The sequence below is a fragment of the Hyaena hyaena genome, unplaced genomic scaffold (genome assembly GCF_003009895.1).
Source record: "Hyaena hyaena isolate Hyena2069 unplaced genomic scaffold, ASM300989v1 scaffold_565, whole genome shotgun sequence".
Classification (NCBI taxonomy): domain Eukaryota; kingdom Metazoa; phylum Chordata; class Mammalia; order Carnivora; family Hyaenidae; genus Hyaena; species Hyaena hyaena.
The window spans coordinates 145145-151624 of record NW_024081196.1 but is presented as its reverse complement, the minus strand read 5'-3'; positions in this window follow the sequence as shown (position 1 = coordinate 151624).

The following is a 6480-nucleotide window of genomic DNA, read 5'->3' as shown; positions in this document are numbered from 1 at the left end:
AGGATGAAAGATAAAGATAAAAGATCCAGTTCTTGTGGACTTTTCCAGAACCACTTGGTCCCCAGGATGTCTGGTGCATCTAGTAATGTCTGCTAGGCTATTGATTTGCCAGTAGGTATGAAGCAAACAGTGGAGCCAGATGAAAGGAGGATGAATCTGAGCTGAAAGTCATTGGTCCCCTCTATGGTTATTAGTGCTTGGTCTGTTAACCTGTGCTGTGATGGTAGCTGCCAGAATTCAGGTTGTTCAGGCTTTCTCCACTTATGGGATGTACACACAAGTGGCCTTGTTTTCTTCCTATAATATGTTGCCCTATGCTACCTTTTGGTAGCCCCTTTACCAAGCATATATTCCCAGAGTCTTCATGATCCATTTGCTCTCACCATTTTATCTTAAATGTAGAGCTTTTGTTATTCTAAGTTATATTAAAATGATAGAAACTTTAAAGTATTAAAATCCCCCAGTTCTTGCTACTTATACTAGTATTAAGAATTTAAACTAAAAAATTTTGGGCGATTGTTGTGCCTGGGTAGCTCTGTCACTTAAGCATCTGACTCTTGATCTCCGGGTCATAAGTTCAAATCCCTATTTAAAAAAAGTTTTGGGCAATTTAAAGAAGAAGAAATACATGAGGCGGGAAGGAGATTTTTGGAATCTGAGTTTTCCTTTTACTTGAAAGAAAGAAGAAGGAAGGAAGAAAGAAAGAAAAAGAAGAAAAGAAAGAATGAAAAAGAAAGAAAAGGAAGAAAGAAAGAAAAAGAAAAAACCCCCCATAACTCCTTAATACTCACTCTTCACCCACCTGCTCTTCTCAAGAGGCAGAGAGAAAGGCATATTACTTTAGAATCACACTGCTAGTGGATTCTCAAGTAACTTTGTATCTGAAAGTATGCATTTCAGAGATGAAAAAGATGTGGAAATTGTGTAGGATTGTTATAAGCTTCATGAGTAATTAATAAATTTGGATTGGAAGAGGATTATGTTTGCTTCAAAATGTTAGTACCAGTTCCACTTGTTACTTTTTTGTGCTTTCTTTTGTTTATTCTATTATTCCTGTTAATATAGCATAGTTGCTTTTAATATGGCACTCGATTTGGTGGCAGCCAAGCTTTAAAAAAAAATCTCAATAAAGTGCCCTGCATGTGGTTGTAACCAATGTATAGTGATTTATGGATTTAATATAGGCTGAAACTATCACTTGGTATATACAAAACAGCATAGCCCTTTCCAACGAAGAACTTAAATTCCTTGCAAGGTGGTTAATATGCAACACCGTTCCAAAAATTATTTGAGGCAAATCAGAACACCAACAAGTAAAATTTAAAGATATATGTGATTAATTCTTGAGAGTCAGTTACCATAATAATTTTAATTAAGAGTAAATACTATTACTCCTTCTAAAATAAGGCAGAATTTAAAATATACTTTGAAATATTAATTAAAATGGCATATTTTTAATTTCTCTTTTAGAAACAAGAAATATACTGCTTGTATACTTATAAATATTTGTTACCACCATCTTTATCATTTATGGCTGATATCTCTACCTCCTTTTTTTTTTAAGGATCTAATTTTTATTTTATAAAACCATTGAGATAGTTAGCAACTATGACATTTTAATGATGAGGACCCTAATAAAACAAAGGAAAGACAAGGTACTGGCAGTTCTGGATTTGGTTGATCTAAGAAGTGAGCATCACAATAGGTTGTGCTCAGAATTGGACTCAATATAGCACAGTTAAGCTCACGGGGTAGAATATATGAAAGTCTACTCCACTAGAATGGGATAGGTATTGAGATGATTTCTGTGGCTTAATACAATTGATGAGATACAGAGCATATTATCAAAAGGTGTAGCAACAACAAAATACAGGCTCATCATGGAGTTGTAAATGTTTTGATAAGTAAGATAAAGTAACATAATGCAGGTACTTAAGAGTCCAGACAGACATGTAGGCCGGTAGAACCAAAGAAACCATTCAACTGATTGCAAGTTTTCAACCACTAGACTAGAATTCAGGGCAAGACTCTATTCCAGCAGGGATACTTGGCTAGGTGATGACAAAGTCTCAAATCTGTAGGAACACATGCACTATGCCTGTTACTGAAAAATGAGTATAGAAACTAGAATTAAATCCAGCAGATCAGAATTGGGGTACAGAAATTTCTAGGGTGCCTGAAGTGGATTTGTAGCCAAGGAGACTTCTGTTCGACTGTAAGTTTTGGGCTAGAGTTGTTCATAGTTTTCCTCCAAAAGATCAGATTTGGCTTAAAGACTGGGTGTGGGGAAGAGGGGTGTGGGGCGGGGGGAGTTGAGCCTTCAAGTGCTCTTGGTTGTGGGAAGAAAAAAGCTTGGGAGGACACCCCATGAGGTTCTCCCCTGTGCTCTAGGACTTCTCTTCCCATATGGAACAGGTACTACACTTAGAGACTTGCCATCATGATCATTATTTAAAATATGTTCATATAAAGTATTAAGACTACATGGGTAAATGAAATACTTCTTGGACATTTGTTATAACTGTGATTTTGAGAATAAACATCTAATAATAAAAGGAACTCTGTATCATTTGCTCTTCTGGATTCCTGGATTTTAAGTAATGTTGGATCTTCTTTCAAAATTTAAAGATGAATAAAAAATGGCCTTAAAATGAAGTAGCATAGTCTTTGAGCAGAATCTTTTAGGTCCTGTGAGAAATCTTTATTAAACCATAAAGCTTTACTTAATCTTTAGCGTGATAAGAAAACATGATGTTATTAAAAACACTTAAGTGTTGTATTTTAATGTACCATATGGTTTGGGTCTCTAGCTGATTCTCCACTCTATTAAGGGGAAGAATAGGTAAGCATACACTTGATTCTGATAGTAACCTTCAAATTCCACCTTGAGATTTTCTAAAATTAAATTAAAGCTAAAGTTGCCCACTTGACCAGAAAGGCAATTTTACTAATTCACATTGGTGGGAAATACATTTTATTTTGGCAGCAATAAATTCTGATTACTTCCAGATGAATGATTTCTTCAGCTATTCTATGCATATGGCCTTTCAATAAGAGAAATACTTCTTAAACCATTTTTATGAAGTTAAGAAACTGTAGTTTCCTAAGCCTACTTTCAGTGCCTGTCTCATTTTAATAATTATTTGGAACTAATTACTGGGAAATCTGGACAGCCACATGCAAAAGAATGAAATTTGACCACTATCTTATACCAGATACAAAAATTAAAATGAATTAAAGTCCTGAATGTAAGACTTACAACTAAAGAGCTCTAAGAAGAAAGCAAGCAGTATACTGCTCTTTGACATAGGTCTTGGTGATGATTTTTTGAATCTGACATCAAATATAAAGGTGAAAATAAACAAATGGGGTGACATCCAACTAAAAAGCTTCTGCGCAGCCAAGAAAATTATCAAAAAAATAAAAAGGCCACCCAAATGGTAGAAAATATTTCTAACTTCTATCTGATAAGGGGTTAATATTCCAAAATATGTAAAGAATTCATATAACTTAATAGCAATACCACCAATCTGAATAAAACTTGGACAGAAGATCTGAACATTGCAGCACTATTTACAATAGACAAGGAAACGGCCTAAGTGTCTGTTGATGGAAAATTCGATAAATTGTTGTATATACATAGGATGGAATATTACCCAGCCATAAAAAAGAATGAAATCTTGCTATTTGCAGTACCATGGATAGATCTTGAGGCCAATATGCTAAGCGAATTAAATGTGACAGAGAAAGACAAGTACCATATGATTTCTCTTATATGTGGAATCTAAAAAACAAACAAAACAACCCAAGCTCATAGATAGGTGATTGCCAGAAGCCAGGGGGTAGAGGGTTGGAAAAATGGGCAAAGAGGATTAAAAGATTAATATATATATGTATTTCCATAAATCCAATTTTAGTACATGTCTCATTTTAACAGTTATTTCATGGAGCCCCGCAGTCTACACAGAGGCCAGTTATGGTGTAGTGGAAAGACCATGAGGGTTTTTTTTTTAATTTTTGTTTTAATTTTAGAGAGTGAGAGAGATCATGCATGAGTTGGGGAGGGGCAAAGAAAGAGGGAGGGAGAATCCCAAGAGAACCCTGATGTAGAACTCAATCCTACAACCCTGGGAACATGACCTGAGCTTAAATCAAGAGTCAGATGCTTAACCAACTGAGTCACCCAGGTGCCCCAAAGACTATGAGTTGGGAAGGCAATAGATTGGAGTTTGAATCTGACCCCCAACCCCCTTTTAGTTTTTATTAAACCTCTTACCAGCTCTCTGATCTTGGGCAGTTTACCTGACACATGGGTTTCCTGACCTGTGAAAGGTGGATAAGACACCTTCCTCAGAGGGTAATTACAGATATTAAATAAGGAATTCATTAATATTGTGCCTGTACATTATATAATTTCACTTAAAGTTTAGTTGTTAGCTTCAGTTTCTGATTTAAATGGTGGAGACAATGTCTACCTCATCAGATGGTTTTGAGAATTGATAATAAAAACATTTTAAATAATAAGGTCCAATGGACATGTAGGGTTCATTGTTATTCTTTCCTGCTATCAGCCAGTTTAAAACTATTTTGAGATTCCTTAATCACATGGCCATTGAAAGCTGTTCGTCTGACCAGGAAGGTCACTTTATTTTTTATTTTTTCAATTTTTAAAAAATGTTTATTTTTTAGGGGGAGAGAGGGAGGGAGGGAGAGAGGCAGAGATAGAGCATGAATGTGGGAGGGGAAGAGAGAGAGGGAGACACAGAATCCAAAGCAGACTCTAGGCTCCGAGCTGTTATCACAGAGCCCGTTGTGGGGCTTGAACACATGAATCACGAGATCATGACCTGAGCTGAAGCCAGACACTTAACTTACTGAGCCACCCAGGCACCCCAGGAACATCACTTTAGAGGGAGAATAATTGTTTAGGTAAGTTCTGTGAAATTCTTACTTTCTTCTGTCTTAAATTCAGTTAAACCTCTTTCCCCTTTGGTCTTATGGTACAGTGCTCCTTTTGCTCTGACTCTGGGCTCTTTGCTGGCACTTCCTATTGTTCCTGTGAATATTCATGTGTTTTCTAGAGCTGCTGTACAAAAGTACCAAAAACTGGATGTGTTAAAACAATAGAAATTTGTGATCTCACAATTCTAGTCTCTAGAAGTCCGAAATCACAATGTTTGCACTGACATTCCTTGCACATGCCTTCTCTCTGAAGGCTCTGGAGGCATATCCTTCCTTGCCTTGTTTAGCTCCAAGCAGTCCTTGGAGTTCTTTCACTGGTGATTGTGTTTTTCCAGTCACATGGCCATCTTTGCTTTGTGTCTTTTATATAGTTGTCCCTTTGTGTGTGTCTTTCTCTGTGTTGAAATTTTCCTTTACAATGATACCATTCCTACTGGATTAGGGCCTATCTTAATGATCTCATTTTACCTTGATCATCTCTGTAAAGTCTGTATTTACAAAAAAAAAAATCACATTCTGAGTTACTGGGGAGTTAGGATCTCAACATGTCTTTTTTCAATGGGTGTTGGGGGTGGCAGGGAGATAAAACTGAACCCATAAAAATTGATATTCCTCAAATTTCTGACCTCAGCCTCTTTTGGGTCCTCTCTTTCTGAGCCCATTCTTGAATTTAGTGATAACTGTCACATAATGGAGTGAACATGGTCTTTGAATCAGGCCATTTCACACTGGATTCTGGCTATTTCACTTTCTGGTGAGGTTAGCAATGTGAACGCCATATTTACAGGGGTCTATCGAGTGGCATTCTCCTATTCAGGGTTCTTCTAGGGTTATGCAGGGACAGGATAAATAGGCTAAATCCCCCAGTGATTTGGCTGGCCTTTAGCATTCTTAGTTTACCAAGTTAGTATGGACACTCAGAAACAACCCTCATGGGTAAAAGGAATCAGAAAAAAATCACTTGGAGGAATGTTACTCAAAGTATGGCCTAGAGATCAGCAGCATTTACATCACCAGGGAGATTTTTGGAAATGCAAATCCATGGTCCCTGCCTCATTCTAGGGTTGGGGTTCAGGTTACATTTTTAAGAATCTCTCTGGGTGATTCTTATACACTTTGTAGGTAAAGTATCAAATTCAATTTGATACATATAGGATGCTGTGGAGATGGGCTATGATGATGACAGCAGGGTTTATGGGTTGGTTGCACAAGTGTGTGTTCCTCTCAAGACTGTTTTAGTAACAGGTAGTAGCATTCCTCTTCCTCTTTAACTCCCCTTTCTTTGAGTTCTTAGCATTCCTAGGCATACAGATGGGAAAGATGGCATTGACATTGAAGCAATGTAGCATTAATTTCATCTGAGTTACTTTTAAAAGTCCTATTCTAAGCCCCATTTGGCAACTGATCTTTCTCAACATTGCTTAATGCCCTGCTCTCAACCATCAAGTTTCTGTTTTACAACTTCTTGTCCAGAGTGAGTAAGAACCTAGTGAAAGGATTTCTCTTTTTTAAGGAAAT